This window comes from Nomascus leucogenys, chromosome 9 (assembly GCF_006542625.1).
Source record: "Nomascus leucogenys isolate Asia chromosome 9, Asia_NLE_v1, whole genome shotgun sequence".
Taxonomy (NCBI): domain Eukaryota; kingdom Metazoa; phylum Chordata; class Mammalia; order Primates; family Hylobatidae; genus Nomascus; species Nomascus leucogenys.
This window is the reverse complement of record NC_044389.1, coordinates 17,653,417-17,672,803: the sequence shown is the minus strand read 5'-3', so window position 1 is coordinate 17,672,803 and position 19,387 is coordinate 17,653,417.

The window sequence follows — 19,387 nt, the reverse complement described above, 5'->3', positions numbered from 1 at the left end:
TGTGGCTCATGGGCTGTGGGTTGGACAAGCTTGCTTTACAGTCTAAAATTTACATGACAGATTCAATTCCTGTCATTGTAATGGGCTGCTAAGAATGTTACAGATGGTTTATGTTGAGTGTTATCTTCACATAATAATAAATGAAGGTTACTGCTATACCTGAAAACGTGAGTCTGAAAGATCTTAGTGGGATGAAACCTACCAGACTGGTGGTAGAGTGAGTGGATATACCTTACACATCAGAATTATACTCCAAATATACCGTCATGAAGAATGACCCATTTTGTAATAATTTTAGTCACAAGACAGTGGGGCTAGTCAAAAATATTTCAATATTTTTGAAATATTTTTATTTCAAAAAAGTATACTTGTTTTTAGGCATATATGTTTAAATGTATTAATTGGTACAGCTATAAGTACCATTAAATTGATGCAATTACTTTTAAAAATCAGAATGATGACATTATTAACAAAGACAACTGCAGTGAATCCCTTGAGTTATCAAAAGACTTCGAGCAGTTGTTGCGTTCTTTTTAATTACATGTGAATTTCTGGAAAATTAATGATGATTAACAGACAAATAGGTGAATGTTTGCAAAGTTTATATTTAATTGAGAGATTTATTTGAGGAAGTTTTCTTTCTGGTCTTCTTAGATACCAATTTGAATGTTCGCTTGGGTACCTAAATCTATTTTTAAACCTTAGAAAAGAAAAAGTCGAAGGAAACTTTAAAGTTAGGATTTGTAACCAGGGGGTTTGAGTACATTATTTTTACTATGAGTGTTACAATGCATAGGAAATCATTTTTTCACTCCTTTCTCAAAATGAAATCCTGTATATAAATTAGTTAATTGCTCAAATCCTCACTTTCTCACATATAGGGATATCATTTCCTAACTCTACAGGATAATTGTAATGCATTTTATAATGACTAAATGCAATGCTGCATATTCTCTTCTACACTCACATAATAAGAGCTACATTTATCAAGCACTAATAGTGATAAATGTAGCTCTTCATACACAAGTGTTGAGAAGAATTTGTGTGTTTCGTCTCTCGCTATACTTCCATCTACTTTTGCCTTGTTCTCTCCATCAGTCCCACTGGCCTAGTTTTTCAAAGGCCCCAAGTTCTTTCTCACATTAGGAACAGTGTAGCTTAAATGGCTCTTCCCTTTTTGCTAGCAAAAAAAAAAAAAAAAAAAAAAAAAAAAAAAATCCAACTAATCTTTCAAAGCTGACTTTAAATACCCTTTTTCAGGAGCCACCAAGTACCTTCTGTACTTTTCTATTTAGTTCTTACCCCAACTGTAGCCAAGTGATTACTTGCGTGATTCTTTAATTTCAATCTCCCTGATAGATAAATGCTAGAATGAAAAATACTTCCTGCGTTGTTCACTATGGTGTTCAACACTTAATAATACAGTGCCTGATTTGTTTATTTTTGCCAAATTAATAAATGAGCATTATCCAAGCACCACAGAGTGTTGAACATAGATGCAAAACATGAAAAATCAGGAAAGACTGGGACAAAGAAAGAGGTAAGAGATGCAAAAACAAGCTAAACCAAAAGAAAATTTTGAAGTTATCATTTTCATGGGTTGCAAAGAAATTGAAAGTGATAAGGACTGAGATTAGGCCCCTGGACTTAATGAGAAACACATCGTAACGTCTTCAGAGCAGCCATGTCAGGAGACTAGAATAGGAAACGTTGGGGTAAAAATAGGAATGATGGCATATGGAGAAAAATCAGATGATAATCAGAAGTGGTAGCAGATCGTTTTTTTAAAAATAAAGTTTAAAAGTTAAGAGAATTAGCAAATGAAGAAGAAACTGAAGCTTTTAGAGAGGGAGTGCAAAAGGTGGTAAAGAATGGGATCCACAGAAAGGATTGGTCTACTAACCACAGACAATTATCAAGTAACCTGTGTACTAGACCCACATGTACAGTCTTAAGCAAAATGATTCTGTTTTTATGGACTTGAAAATCAAGTTGGGAAGAAACACGTGTAACAAATATAAATGTATGAATGCAAGTTTTGATGAGTGCTATAAAGGGAGAGAAAGACCGAGAAAGTGACATTTAAATTAAGATTCCTAAAAGGACTCAGCCAAAGAACAAACAAGAGGAGGATCATGCCAGGCAGAGGAAGAAGACCTGTGAAGATCTTGGGGTGAGCGGTAACTCTGCCATCTAAGATGCAAAAGAAAATGAAAGTGGGTGAGCAGGGGGTGGAGTAACGCAAGGTAAGTTTGGAGGTGTACCTTTCCTCTCTACTTGCGATAATCAATAATTTAAATGGGGGAAAATCATGATAGTTAAAATTATAAAATGCTTAGAGAAATGATCAAGAAAAGTTTACAACTTCTATGAATAGAATTATAAAATCTTGTTGAAGGACAGAAAGCAAATCCTGAACAAATAGAGAAGGAGATCATGTTCTTGAATGGGAAGATTAATATAAATATCAAGCATTCTATAATATTAGTATTGCAGTATCAATCCGATTCTCACTTTTTTCTGGAACCAGATAAAATGATGTTAAAGTTCATATGGAATCATATATTAAAAAGAATAGTGAAGAACATTTTTAAAAGCAAAAATGGGCTGCACTTATCAAATATGAAAACAACATAAAAATAATTAAAACAGTATGGAATTGGCAAGGAATATAGGTAGATAGAGTGGTGGGGCAAAAAGGGTCAAACATACACCCAAGTATTATTGGATCATACATGAAAGAGAGGACTTCTGTTTATGGGAAAATCTTCTATGTGTGTTTCATTAAAAGGTACTGGTACAAATGTTCACTGAAAGAAAAAAAAGATTCCTAACACTATATAGAAAAGTAAATGCCAGATGAATTAATGATGTAATTTAGAAAGCAGAAATTATTAGAAAATTTAGAAAGCACAACCTCGGGAGTGAGTGACCTATATAAGGTAGACAGAAAACTCGAAAAAAATGAATAAATGGCAATGGATAGAAAAATCAAAATACAAAGGATAAACTGGGAACGACATACAAGTAAATATCCTCAGATTGGTAAGTGAAATAGGTAAGTAAAAAGGCAAGCAAATAGAAAAAAGGAACAAAAGATTTAAGTGGACAATTCACAGTGGAAGAACATCAATAATCAATAGCAGAAGAAATCAGTCAATAACCATGAAAAGTGATGTCTTCCAAGGTTGGAGAAGATAGAGGAAATGCAGTCTTCCGGTTGTTGGCAGTGTGAATTGTGAATAAAAAATAATCTGGCATTATGTGTTAAATACACGTATTCACTTTGACATAGCAATCTGGAGAATCTATTCTACAGAAACAAAAGCAGCAGCTTATAAAGATTCTCTATTTCTCTATTTTTCCACAAAGATTGTTATTGCAGCATAGTATACAGTGGAAAAAGAACTGGAAGAAGAGGAACGCTGAATGTCTGTGAATAATACGGCATTGGTTGAGTAAATTATTTTACACTCCTGTTATTAATAAAAAGATGGATTTGGCTTTATCTTTTCCTTTAGTCCAGGATGCTTCTTTCCGTAATGAGTTCCAAGCCAATATATGGTGGTTCCCTTTAAAAACAACAAAACTCAGTGTGCTTATGTTTGAATATGTTCACATTAACATACAGGAAGGTAAGGATGGACGCAAACTAAGCTGCTAACATTAATCATCTTAAGAGGATAGATGACAAAGAACGTGACCAATATAGTTATGTTCTTCTTTATACATCTTTGTAATTTTTTTGTTGTTGTTCAGTACGAAACATGGATTTTTTTTTTTTCCTAATTAAAATGACTCTTGCCTGGGTACAGTGCCTCACACCTATAATCCCAGACTTTAGGAGTTCAAGGCAGGAGGATCACTTGAGGCCAGGAATTCGAGACCAGCCTGAGCAACATAGCAAGACCGTGTCTTTTTTCAAAACATAATTTTTTTTTTTCAGTTAGCCTGGCACGGTGGTGCATGCCTGTGGTTCTAGCTATGCAGAAGGATCGCTTGAGCCCAAGAGTTCCAGGTTCAGTGAGCTATGATCACACCACTGCACTCCAGCCTCGGTGACAGAGACCCCAACTCTAAAATAATAAGGAAAATAACTCATTTTTAACTTTCAGTTGAGTCTATACCTTTAAACATTTAATTTGGGAATATTTGCAAACTTATAGAAAAATCTTAATACTAGCATAAAACTCTCCCACGAATATTTTACCCAGGTTCCTAAAATGTTAATATTTGCTTTATTATTGTTTCTTTATATATACTTTTTTTTCTGAGCCAACTGAGAGCAAGTTGCAAACATGAAGCCCATTACCCCCAGGTATTTTAGTATTTATTTCCTAAAAGACTAAGATCGTGTTTTACATAATCACAATACAACCATAATAATCAGGAAATTAACATTGATTCAATATTTTTAACCTACGTATTATGTTCAGATTTCATCAACTGCCCTTTATAGCAAAAATCTTTTTTTGTTGTTTGTTTTTCATCCAGAATTTAGGCAAGGCTCATATGCTACATTTAGTTGTCATATCTCTCTAGTCACCCTCAATCTATAATAATTTCTCAGTCTATTTTTTATTTTGCATGACCTTGACATATTTTAGAACTAGAAACCAGTTTTGTAGGCTGTCCTTCGATTTGGGTTTGTCTGGTATTTCCGCATGATTAGATTCGGGCAGGAATATCACTGAAGTGATGATGTTGAGTTTATCTCAGTGCAACCTATCATAAAGAAAGAATGCCAATTTGTCTGTTATTGGTGATGTAAACTTTGATCACTTGGTAAACTGGCGATCTTAACTATAAAGTTACGGTTTATTTCTTTGTAATTAATGGTATGTAGTGGGTTAGATACTTTGAGAATATATCGATATTTTGTTTCTCAATAAACATAAATAGTTTTAAATAGTTCTAAATAGTTTTACCATCTATTGATCATTCTTGCCTGTCTGAAGTATTATTATGATGGTTGCCAAATGTTGACACCAACATAGTCATTCCTCCTACATTTATTGGCTAACATTCTATTAAAATTTCTCCTTTCCTCCAATTTATGTTTTATTCCTTTATTACTTATATCAGTGTAGACACAGATTCTTATGTTATTCAATGAGTTATAATCTGTTACTCTTATTACTTCTCTGATGCATAAATTGTCCCTTATTTTGTTAATGGGAGCCACTACAAACTGGCTCCTGTATCTTTTTGACAAATCCCCATCATTTTTTGAGCATTTCCTTAATTTCTGGTACATATATATATATATATATATATATATATATATATATATAATAGGTTAATCTTATATCCTATCTTTCCCAGGCCTAGAATCAGGTTTGTTTGGTTTGTTTGTTTGTTTGTTTGTTTTTGTTTTTTTCCCCAAAGTACCCGATTTATTTTATGGAAGAATGGTATTTAGAAATAGAGACCTGGATGCCAGGTGTGCTCATTTGTACTGGGCTGGCATTGCTTCTGGGCCTTTTCAATAGACAGAACTAGGAAATGCACATACACGTTTACGTATATTTCTGTATCCACCTGTCTATATGAAAAACAAAACTATGAGGTTACCCTAAGACTTTCAGTTCTAGTCCAACACCATAAGTTTTTGTTTTCTTGTTTTTATTTTTCTGAATTTTAACTCTCTTTTCAGACAATGAGAAACCTGGGTCTCAGTATCAATATTTGTTTTTTCCCACTGTACGTAGATGGTCTTCTGACCCTACCAACTGCTGCTTGGCTCAGACAACCTCCTTGGCACAGACTTGCAGACTTCCACCACCTCCTCTGTCTCAGCCCTGGAAGCCCTGCAGGCCCAGCTGCCTCCTCATCTCCAAAGTCCTCTGGAGCCGTAGTCCTGCAGACAGCTCCAGCCCTATCTGTCTTAAAGGAAAGGAAATGAAGCAAGAAATTGTGGTTTAAAAGACAGAAAAGGGAAGGGAAAGATATAAGACACTTAAAAATAACATTTAAGGGCTGGGCATGGTGGCTCACGCCTGTAATCCAAGCAATTTGGGAGGCCAAGGCAGGAGGATCACCTGAGGTCAGGAGTTCGAGGCCAGCCTGGCCAACATGGTGAAACCCCATCTCTACTAAAAATACAAAATTAGCTTGGCGTGATGGCACATGCCTGTAATCCCAGCTACTTGGGAGGCTGAGGCAGGAGAATCACTTGAACCTGGGAGGCAGAGATTGCAATGAGCCAAGATTGCACCATTGCACTCAAGTCTGGGCAGCAGAGCAAGACTCCATCTCAAAAAAAATACATAAATAAAATTTAAAGAGTCGAATGTCACAAGAGTACAATTATTAACTAATCATCCAGATATATGCATATAACTTAAATACCTGGGACCATAAATATTGAAGGTAAGCATAAATATTGAATCAGTAGATTTCTCAGAATGAATTCAACAAATGGCGTCTCTTTCAGTGATATCTTATTACATAGCTAGATGTTGCTTCCATCCAATATTTTTCCTTAACTTTGAAAAGTATGTATTTCATTTAGTAAGCTGTTGATGTTCAGCAAATATCAAAAAATGTTGTTCCAGTCTGTTGTATTAGTTACTCTTGACTTTCAGTGTTCTGTTATTCACTGCATTATTTCACCTCTATGAAATAAGTTATTATTTCACCTCTATGAAATAAGTTATTATTTCACCTCTATGAAATAAGTTATTATTTCACCTCTATGAAATAAGTTATTATTTCACCTCTATGCTAATATTTATTAATCTAATATAACGTTGCATATTAGGTGTTATAGATCACAGAACTCCTGTGGTGTTTTCTAAATAAAACCACCTCTACAGGCCCAAGTGTGGATCTTACTTTGCAGAATACCTCCCCTTTGCTCACTTCACATCAGCACTGTAACAAGACCGGCACATTATACAAATGGACTTTTTAAAAGGCTATCCTGATGTAAAAGAACAGGACCATTTCATGAAAAATATATGCCACACTAAGAAGCCACAGTCTTTCAAATGTAGAATGCCAAATTACTATTTTATTGTATGTAGAGCTGATAACCTCAGAGTACAGAAAGAACACTAGGTACTCTCCCCACCCTTAAACATATATGCCAGCCCATCCAATCAACAAGGTATCAAATTAAATTTGATTTTAAATCTAAATATTGTTTGGGGATAAAACCTATAGGTTCCTTGTGCTGCTAGGCTTTCTTTCTCGCCTCTCCCACTGTTCGAGTCTAACCCACTATCATCTGATTCTCCCATTTGTTCTACCTGTTTCCACTCTTACCTTTCTACAGTCAGTTTTCCATGCAACCATCAACATAAACTATTCATAATATAAATCGCATCATTTTTCTTTATCTGCTGAAAATCTTTCAATATCTTCTTGTTGTATTTAAAAGCCAAACTATCATGGCCTGAAAAGGCCTGGAGAACAAGCTGGTACCTGGTTCTCTCTCCTACCCACTATGCTTCTACCATCTCGATGTTCTTTCTATTTTCAGGATACACCTATCTAAGCTGCCTCAAAAACCTTGCCCTATTTTGAGTAAAGGTAAACTTAAGCCCCTGTTCTCACCTTTTCTCTTAGCCAATTCCTTCCTACCATTGATGTTCAAAGGCTCCCTCTTGAAGAGGACTTCCCAGACTATGCTATCTAATATGATGTCACCAACCACCCTCCCTCCAGCATCCCTGACCTTGTTGACTTGGTCACTCTCTAAAATAGCACACTCTAGAATCATCTCAGAATTTGCCCTCTTTATTGTGGTCCTAGCACACACACGAATGTGGTTATTGTTTGCAGTAGGTACCTTAGCCTAGGTACACTCTCACCTCAATCCAAAAGCAGTCTGAGACAAGGGGCTGCCTGCAGGTCATTCATTTTGGGAAGTGATCATATGAAATGAAAGTGGGAGACTTTGGAATTATGCAATAGGGAAGGAGAAAAAGGCAATACAAGAGTGTTTCTGCAGTTCATCACAACTGAAGAAACAGAACTCAATCCTACTGGGAATTTCTAGGCTAGAGAAGGCATGCCTGGGATTGTCTACCTCAAGAATGGAAGAGGGAAGCACTTACGCCTTGATTCTTGTCTTGCATTGTTCAAGCATGGGAATGTCACCCCCCTCACTTAGAGGCCATGCATGCGTAAGTTCCAGGCCAGTTTCCCAGGCATCCCTTACCCTAGCGTCAGAGAAGCCCTGGGCAGACAGGAGAATCAAGTGTAGCAACTGAGGTCAGGTGCTGTGGCTCACCAGGGTGAAGCTGGTTGTCTCAGCAAAGGCTGGAGTCAAATGCAGTCCAAGAGGATGTGAGGCAGGGCTCTTCAAGTACCTTTCTCCTTGCTCTTGTCCACCATCCAGAGCGAATCCAATGAGTTGGCTACCGAGGGATGAGTTGTTTTGATTTCAAAAGGAATTTGGCTAAATGGAATTTTTCAATGAAAGACTGCAGTGTGACGGCTCAGGAAGAACAAAGGGAGAATGAGGGAACAGGAGGACAGAGATCTCTTATTCTGTATCGAAATGAATATTTGTGTGGAAACTCAGTGAATGAAAAAATGTTAGGAAGACAAGAATAAGGAGATCTTGCAAAGAATATTGAGATATTTATAAAAGCTTAAAGAAAGTCGTTCATTGAGAATAACGGCTCTAAAGTGTTGGTTGTGTTTTAAAGTTACGACTTACAATTTGTATGACTATCAATTTGAATTCACACTCTGTTCCACTAAGATTGTAAAGAGAAGTACGGTTCTCTACTTTTCTACTATTACAACAGGGCTACTTTGAAGCAAGTTGTGTCTGTTTTAGCAATTTTCCAGGTGTCTAGTGAGGGACTGATTTACCCTAACGCATAAAAATAAGCATAATGCATTTTTTATTTGATCCAGATTTAAGGTGGACTATGATGTGGAGATCTGAAAATATTCATAAATGCTATAGATATAATGTGAATTCCTTAATTATAGGCTGCCTTGTGTTGTTTCAGAGAAATTGTGCCTTAATTTTAATCCTTGTGACATTTAGAAACACATCTTGAAAAATATTTAACTGCTTCATAATTTTACTTGCCAGCACAAAGGCAGTTCAAGGAAATTCAGGAAAATTTAAACATGACATGGATATTCTGAGTTAGGTCTGTCACTTCCATTTGCCTTTTAACTCTCAAGTGTATGCCAGATACAGCATTTGGGAGGGGTGCCCTGCTGAGGCTCCCCCTTAATAATGAGGCAATAATTAGATAAATTAGGTGTAAATCACATCAGTGGGTGTTTTTTCCCTGTGTCTATTGATTTGTCAAAACACTTTATTATGAAAAAGCACAAATGAAAACAACTATTTTCTCTCCATAACTAAGACAGCATGCTTTCGGGTGAGTGTTTGCCCATCGAGCCTGCGATTCCTTGACTATAAAGCCCTCTTAGCAATTCTCCCGGAGTTCTGTGACCCAGACTGCCTTGCACAATCTCTTTCTATCATGTTTGACTCTGTGTTTTGTGCAAGGCCCTCTTCCAGTTAAGGATTTAAAGCTTGCTCTCATGTACACAAAAAAATCAGATTTATATCTTTGTACTGCAAAATGAAGCAATTATTTTGTCTTCCAATAGATTCCGCTTCCTCTGCATTGGCACCAGCGCTACCCACTGTTGTCAGCAAGGCGGTGACACTGGTGTACGCTTCATTAAATAGAGCCCTGCTGATACTGACCATTGATCCAGCAGCTAGCTCAGGTGCATTTAGCCACAATATTTTCTCCCTCTGCTCTTTACTTCTCTCCAGGGATAACCAATCAGAAGAAATGACCCTCATGCCTAGTGTTTTGAGAAGCAGAGAGCAGTTTGATTTCAATTGCCAACCTGTCCACTAGCTTGGTAAATCAAATTTCAATCTCTAAGGGCAAAAGAACACACAGCCTGCTTATGTATATCTATGTATGTGTGTGTATGTGTGTGTGTGTGTGTGTGTGTGGGCATTGTACTCTAAGATCTGGTCTTTCCATATATTAAGCCACAGGAATTCACCTGGTAATGTAAAAATGAAAGATTCAAAAGTATTCACTCTTTAGAAGTGAGATTAATATTATTTAAACATACCATTGTTCCCTGAAATCGAGAATTACACACCAGCTATGTACAATGGGCCAACTGAAATCTGATCCAGCTCATTACAGAAACCGTTTCCCTTGTTGGGTATTTGGTGGCAATGTGTAAAAAAAAAGGATGATTTTTAAAAACTTGTATCTCTGCTAAGTCATCAGTCTAGGATACTGATTTCTTTCAATAAAATTTCAGATAAAAGCTATTTTTCCCAACCCATGCTAATTTTGATATTCCAGAAATAACAAATCTAGGTATTCATTTTATTGCAATACACCCAGGACATGTGGGTATGAAAGTAGTAATACTACACCAGTTTACCTTGGGCTTTATATACTTAATTCATTCTCTTAAATATATTATCTGCCCAAATAAGCCAATGTTTTCTCCTTAGCGTTTCACAGGCATAACACAGTTTAGCTATGGAAATCTGTCAGCTCTGCTTCTTTGCTAGGTGACTCTATGGAACGTGTCTTTAGAGAGTTGAACTAGTTTCCAATTTTATACAATGATATTTTTCATTTTCAGGATGTGTTATTCCACTTTTAAAGAATTCAGAGATTTGTAAGTAATATTTCTTTGAAAACATTGAGCACATGCACTGTTTAAAACCCTTGTCATTATGTGTTGTAAATAAACCCCAAAGTTACTCTGGCTATGGAAGGAATAGAAATGATATATAATTCAGTAGTTCCTTTAGAAACTCCCTTTTCCTCTCCCCGATCTTCTCACACTGTTCCCTCTCTGGGCATTAAGCACTTTGTAAGTAAACTTATAAAAATAAAAATGGGATTTTTATGTATCTTTAACATTTTATGTGTCATCACACATTTTACATGCCAGGTAATTTAGTCATCAACCTATTTCATGACAAAGGATTAAACTTTCTAAATCTCTCTGCACCTACTGTTCTGTGATTTGTAAAAATCTTATTCTTGATATTATATACAATATTTATATAATTCTTAGGTTGCTTTTAAGATTTGTCCTGTTTTTGGTCTTTATACATAAATGTCCTTAGATTTAGCTAGAATGGAGTCAATAAAATGATTTGAGAGAGTGGCTGACAGAATATTATATTGTTTCTAGAAATTACTAGGACTTTTAAAGTTTTATTTTCTGGCTATGAAGATGATAAGGGTTGGTTATTCCAATGAAAGGTCTGTGCCTAAAGTTCAATAGGTAACAAACTTAACTCAGAAAATTTCCCCATGCCCCGCTAATGTGAGCGGTTTCCTTCACCAAGTCAATAATAAATAGGAAGTGCAACCATGAATTACAATTTTTTTTTTTTTAGTTTACATTAACACTGGTCATCACTTAGGCCAGTGATTCTCAACCAGTAATATTTTGACTCCCCAAGGACATGGCAGTATCTGGAGACAGTTTTCATTGTCAAACCAGGTAGAGATGGGTAGGGAGAAGGTACTGCTGGCATTGAGTGAATGGAAGTCAGAGATGCTGCTAAATGTTACAATGCACAGGGCATGCCCAACAATAGAGAATTATCCAGTCCAAATGTCAATAGTGTTGAGGTTAAGAAATCCTTATGGACACTAGAGAGGTATAATAGAATAGTGGAAATTAGGAACTAAGTTAACTCATTCATTAAGATAGTGTCTATGGAAATTATCAGTGAGAGCTATTAGTGTTATAGAAGAGTTCTTATAGTTGTCATTTAAAAATATTGTTCATTATTTTATTACAGCCAGATAGAAGGCACTTTCTCTAATATTCCCATTAATATGGGTTTCTGTCTCCTTCCCAATTTATCTTCACATAAATTAGGATGCATTTCTATAAGGATACATGATATAGTTAAGTATGCTAATCTTCACCAAAAGGGCAGACTGATTATTTAAAAGTCAGTTATTTCAATTTTTTTTTTGTCTTCCCAGCTAAGCCAATTGGATTCTGTCGGTGAAAACAAAAAAAGAAGGTATTTTATTTCTCAAGAAATGGCATTCACTTTAATATTTTGCATTAAATCCAAATACAAAATAAATTTTTGAAGTTGAATAATGAAAGAATGTGCTTCATTTCTTCAGATATTTGTGACTTAAAATCAGTTAATCAATGTGTCATAAGTATATATGTATTTGTATTTCTGTGTAGTGGCTCATAAATAACCAATTTTACTAAACTACACATAAACATTTGCAGCCTTCTGCATTTAACTCTGTATGTCATTTTTTTAAATTTAATGTCTCATTTATTGCTGAGATGGTGAAATCATTTCAAACTATTTGATGATTTTAAGTATTTCTAACTAGTTCATATCCTTTTTGCAAACCATGCTCAAGAGTAAAGTCACTCAATAATGTCCTTAAGACAAAATGAAGATCCTTTTTTCAAATTTTATTATTTTTTAATTTAACTTTTATTTTAGGTTCAGGGGTACATGTGCAGGCTTATGATATAGTAAAATTGTGTCATGGGAGTTTGTTGTGCAGATTATTTTATCACCCAGGTACTAAGTCTAGTGCCCATTAGCTATTGTGTCATGGGGGTTTGTTGTGCAGATTATTTTATCACCCACGTACTAAGCCTAGTACCCATTAGCTATTTTTCCTGATCCTCTCCTTTCTCTCACCCTCCACCCTCTGATAGGCCCCAGTGTCTATTGTTCCTCTCTATGTGTCCATGTATTCTCATCATTTAGCTTCCACTTATAATGAGAACATGTGGTATTTGGTTTTCTCTTCCTGCATTATTCTGCTAAGGATAATGGCATCTAGCTCCCTTTATGTTCCTGCAAAGGACATGATCTCATTCTTCTTAATGGCTGCATAGTATTCCATGGTGTATATGTACCATGTTTTCTTTATCCAGTCTACCACTGATGAACATTTAGGTTGATTCCATGTCTTTGCTATTCTGAATGGTGCTGCAGTGAATGTAAGTGTATGTGTGTCTTTATGATAGAAGGATTTATATTCCTTTGGGTATATACCCAGTAAACGGGATTGCTGGATCAAATGGTATTTCTGTTTTTAGGTCATTTGTTTTTATTACCTCTGCCAAGTTCATTGTTAGCTATTCATCCTCCTCATCCCCTCTGGAAGTTCTTTCTAAATAATGTAGAATTATTTACTTTTTTTTAAAAATTCGTTTTTGAGTACTACTTTATCTCAATAGTAAAAGTTCCTGAAGTTACTTATATAAATGCATTATATTTTTGTGAAACACACACTAAAGAAAAATTGATTCAGAAATTGTCTGTTTTTAAGATATGGAGTATGGTTTGGAGACAATATAATAGAAGGTAAGTGCCTTGACAAGAATCTTCCTCCCTATTTTATACTTATTTCTACTACAGTTTTCACTTGGTTTAGAAACCTGTAATTCCCAGACTGTCAGCCTCATTAGGGCAGGAAGGGGTCTACTTTGCACACTGTTGTAGCTTTAGTATTTAGCCCAAGTGCTGGCCCAGGGTGCACTCCATAAATATTTATATTCATTTTCTATTGGGGCTATAGTAAATTAAATAATACAAAGTTATTATCTTACAGTCCTGTAGGTCAGAAATATTAGAGGAGTCTCACAAGATTTCAGCAGGGCTGATTCCTTCTGGACGCTCTAGGGGAGAATGTGTTCCTTTGCTTTTTCCTACTTCTAGAGGCTCCCCACTTTCTTTGGTTCATGGCCCCTTCTTCCATCTTCAAAGAAACTGCAGGTAGAATCCTTCTGATGCTGCCATCTCTCTGGTTCTCTGCAGTTGGGAAGGATTCTCTGCCTTTAAGAACTCATGTGATTAGATTGGGCCTATCTGTATAATCCACAGTACTCTCCCAATCTCAAGGTCCTCAATCTTAAGCGCATCTGCAAAGACACTTTTGCCGGGTAAGATAGCATGTTCACAGGCTCCAAGGATTAGGCCATGGACGTCTTTAGGGGGACCTATCGTAATGTCTATTAAATGAAAAAAAAAAAACCCTGAAAACGTCTCATCAATTTTTATCATCAAAACTAGTCATCTACTTCTAACCATCTGTTGAGCTCCACTTCCATTTCCAGTGTGAGCACTGACATTCCAATGGGCATGCCGACCTTTTTTCCCAAGAATCCCTTGCTTTGATGGGTCAGCCTTCTTCTTTGGTGTAAGATCCTGCCTCTGTTCATCATCACTCTACCATGTCAGCAGTCTACCATTAGGGATCACTGTCAATAATGATTGGAAGTTGATATGGTTCGGCTCTGTGTCCCTGCTCAAATCTCATGTTGAATTGTAATTCCCAGTGTTGGAGGTGGGGCCTGGTGGGAGGTGATTTGATCATGGGGGTGGTTTCTAATGGTTTAGCACAATCCCCCTTGCACTGTCTTGTGACAGAGTTCTCACAAGATCTGGTTGTTTCCGTGTATAGCACCTCCTCCTTCACTCTCTTTTCCTGCTCCATCCATGTAAGCTGTGCCTCTTTCCTCTTTGCCTTCTGCCATGATTATAAGTTTCCTGAGACCTCCCCAGTATGCTTCTGGTACAGCCTGTGGAACCAGGAGCCAATTAAACCTCTTTTCTTTATAAATACCCAGTCTCAGGTAGTTCTTTATAGCAGTGCAACAATGGACTAATACAGGAGGGAATCTTTCAAATTCCAGAGCTTCAAGATGAGTCTGTGGCAAAATGGGAGAGAAGTAAAGAAAGGAGAGGTTGCCCATCTCTCCACGTTTTGAGCTATACCTGGTGAGAGGCATTCCAGAGTTCTGTTGCTGACATCCCATTGTAAAGAGTTTCTAATACAGTGTTTTTGATATCAATTTATGCTCCAGTAGAACCCTAACATGAGTCTATGAGACTGGATGGGAGTTAGAATCAAGTTACAAATACAAAAATATACTGTCAAGCTTAGTAAATGACCCAATTTGCTGTTTGATTCATCCTTTCCTGAAAATGAATTTTTTTCTTCATTTCCCTGGTCAGATTGATTTTTGGTGGTGTTTGGACATGTCTGCATTCCAGCTAAGGCTACACGTGGACCCACCCACATTGGATCACTTGGCTTTCTTGTTCTTAGCAGATTACAAGCAACATATTTTGTTGTTTGATACTGGTAAGCAACTATAATGGCAAAAGCAAAGAAGGGATAGTTTCTTCATCCTTTCAAAAATATTTATTGGGTACATATTAAATTCTAAGTTCTACTCTACTATTGAAGCTATAACAATGAGAAAAAATTAAAAGACATTTTGACAAATATCCTGACTTATTAAAAAGAAATAAAATCTACAGAAAGCCAATAGTAGAATGCCAAGAGTATAGCCATCAGATGAAGATGATAGGCCAGCAGCTAAAAACATCTTTTGAATCTTTTATATCATTGTGTATTGTATCAATAATAGTTTAACCATGCATTTTATGTACTATTTCTCAGTAATAATAAAAGCAAATATTGTTGAGTGTGGATTTTATGCCAGGAACTGTTCTAAGCACATTGATTCCTCACAACAACCCTACAGAAACATTATTATTAGTATCCCTGTTTAACATATGAGGAAATTGAGAAAGGTTAAGAGAAGGATTAAGTGTCATGCCTAACAGTAACAGATGGTGGTTGGCAAAGTCAGGATTTGAACACAGACTTTCCAGAATAAAGTCTACACTTCTAAACACCATGCAACACTAGAAGGAAGTGTAATATATGTTTTCAAAGTGTCTCAGAATTGTTGGCATGTAAATAAATGTCATCACTTTATGATAATTCATTAAACTGTATACTATAAAGATAAGTGTACTTTTCTGTGTGGTGTATGCTAAAGTTTTAAGGGTTGATTATCATGGTACCTAAAAGGCTAAATCTAAATAATCAATCAATTCTATGGAAAACACATGTTATTATGTTGTTATTGGACTATTACTATACTTATTCACAAGCAGATGAATGGGGACATAATAAAGGAAGGTACAGAGAAGGGCAGTGAGTATCTGTGAGGAAGAGGTGGTCGTCTCTGGTGGGCAAGAAGATCCTGCACTAAATCATGCCTCTTTATCTTCTGTACCTCTGATGTTTTGACATCTGGGGCATTGCTGCCTCTCTCCAGACTAGCCAATTCCTAGAGATTGCCAATGAGTTGGCCTGCTGGTGTACTTTTCATATGAAAACTAACCAATCCACAGTTCATATCCCCCAACTGCCTTTTTTATCCAGCTCTTATTCTCCAGGGCCACTATTACCCTGCCTAAATCACCACAGGGTGCCAGGTATCAGACAACTAGGGCCAACCCCTTCATCTCTCTTTCCCTGTCTCCTCTGACACACATTATGATGAAACTATTCAAACTAGCCAATCATAAACCTGCATAGCCTGTCTACCTCTCCCACTCCTTCTTGCTGAGAAAAACAAAATAAAGGCTCTAGCCTACATTTTTCTCCCTCTTGCCTCCTGACTGACCCTGTGCTTCCCTGTGTGGTCCCCCCTGTGGTGTGGCATGCCCCCTCCTTTTGGAACTGTGAATAGGAAACAATCTTTTCAATGACAGTTGTCTCCAGGTGTGTTGGCCTCACCATAACTGAATAATAATAAAACCGATGTTTTAAAACAGACCCTTGGTATTTCCTCCACATATTTTTCTAACTTGTGATACACTTGGACAAGTGTCTTACAAAAATAATTCCAAAATTTTTTGAAGACCCACTAGAAACAAATTAGTTCTAGATACTATGGACATTTCAAAAACGAATGGCATGGCATTTGTGGGCAAGGAATCTATTTTCAACCACAGGAGATAATATAATACATTGATAATATACACTATAAGACAGACTATATGTACTAGTGAAATGGACCAAAGGCTTTAGAATTATAAGAGGAAATAACTATTAAAACTTGTTAAGAAGGTCAGGGAAGTCTTCATGTAAAAGAAAGTGTCTAAATTGAGCTTTGAGGGTTATGGAGCATTTTGACAAATATAGATGATTTCAGGCAGAAGAAAAACTATGAATTTTAATTGAACTATGCAAAGGTCCAGGAACAGGAGGACAGAAACTTTGGGTATTTACACTGGGTGGAAGAATAGGATGCATGTTTGGGAGACATAGATATCAAAGAGATAGATGGTAGAGTTTTAGAAGACCTTGGCTAAAGAATTAGAATTGAATTCAGGAAAATGCCTAGGTTCTTGTTTAAGCATAACCAGGTTATATAATTACTAATTATATATGACTAGTATGAAATATTGGTAAGTGGGAAAACCTCTTCCTTTTTTTTGCAGCCAGAGACAGGGGTGCATAATAAGTCAGTCTCAGGCTCTGAAACCGTGCAGAATCTTAGGTCGCAGGTTCATGCCCTCACTACCATTACCCAGAGTTTGCTGGCTCTTCTAGAAGAGAAAGATCTTACCTCGTAGAGCCTAGAAATCCTGAATTTCCACTTTATTAGCCATGATATCAAACAGACTTGAGAAATATGAATTGTATTCTATAGTCTACGAATGGGTGCTAGGCTGGCTATTGCTTATTTATAGAATTCAGAACAGGTCTCGCATTTGGGCTTTCAACAAAACCATTGGGAATTCTTCAATGAGAACTATTGAAAACCAGCACAACACTATGCTTTGTTTGATAAATAGGGTAAATTCTCTTCTGAAAGTTTAGGCTGAATTATCATCTTAGTGTGCATAACTAAGCACCAAACCTATATCAAGCTCTCAGAAACAGGAATCTTAATGAGGTTGGCAGCGGTTTGTGAAGAACTTTAGAGGTCTAGACAGTACACAGGATTTGGAGTAGTTAATGTAGAGGAAAGATTGTTAACTTTGGAGTGAAAACTATGTGGAGTTGTTTTGTGGCTTAGTCACTGAATTGCTCTCTAAACTTGGCCACTGTGGGGTAATGAACAGGGTTGTTCAATGGTGATTCTGGAAACATTCTGGATTGCCTGAATGGTGAGCTGGGATGGGGCACCCCCACCTTATCCCAGTGAAAAGGGGTGTTCCCAAGACCAACTCCCCATAGTTTCAGGAGCTTCTTCTTCCTGGTAGATGTGCAACACGCCATGAGCCCCAAGTTCTTGAGTTGCTGGGCAGCTGCCATTCCCAGACTACTTCTGTAAACCACTGGCACCCTTGATGGTGGTGGAGGTGATGAGGAAGGAGGAGGAGGAAAGAACTCTTGAAACCCTGTTTAGGTTTAAATTACATTATGAGTTTATAAAATATTTAAATTTCTGCTGTGGGTCCTGGGAGCTAGGGGAAAGAGGAGAGGGAGAAAGAAAGAAGGCAAGGACTGAGGGAACTGGGAACTGGCATCAAGTGGTAAAAATTTATCTTCCTAAGTGTGAAGACTGAGAGTTTGGAGACATAGATTTAGAACATACTTTCCATGTTCTATGATAATTATGACTAACATTTATCTTATTTATCGCAATGATCCCCAAACGTTTTGGCACCAGGGACTGGTTTTCTGGAAGACATTTTTTCCACAGACGGGGAGTAGGAGAGTGGTGGGGGGTGGGCTAGTTTAGGGATGAAACTATTCCACCTCAGATCATCACGCGTTAGTTACATTCTCATAAGGAGTGCACAACCTGGATTCCTCCCGTGCTCATTTCACAATAGGATTTGCGCTCCTATGACAATCTAAGGCAGCTCCTGATCTGACAGGAGTCGAAGCTCAGGCAGTAATGCTCACTCACCCACCACCCCCCTCACCTTCTGCTGTGTGGCCCAGTTCCTAACAGGCCACTGACCTACTAGTACCGGTCCACATCCCAGGGATTGGGGACCCCTGATTTATAGTTCACAAACTTGTACAAATACATCTTCCCATGTGATTCTTCTACTAGCCCTGTAAGGTACATATTATCATCCTTTGAAAATGGAGGAAAAGCAGACTCAGATGAAGTTAACTTTTTTTCAGGGGCACTCCATAGTGAATAATAGGATTAGGCTTTCAGCTCAGATCCTTAGACATTGCCTGTGACTAATGGACGTGCTGCCATCTCTCTACTAGCTAACATAGACTCCCTCAGTTAGAAGAACAGTCACTTTTACATTAACCCACAGGTTAGAGCGAATGCCCCTTGTTTTCTACCTGGACATCTAGGTCAAAGAAGCATGGTATTCTCTGCTCATAAACAATTTTAGTCTAAATGAACACATGCTTGTCTGATTTCTATGGGAGTTCTCATCAATATTGGGCTGTGTTTAGTGTCTTCTTTTTCTCTCTAGGTCTGGGAAACCAGTCCTCCACAGCTTTTAGTCTTAGCTGAAAATATTTACACAGAAGCAGTGAAACAGCTATAATTCTACCAAATTGAACAAAATATCATGAATAAATTTCATATTTTTAGAGCAAAGGACCTTAACATTTAA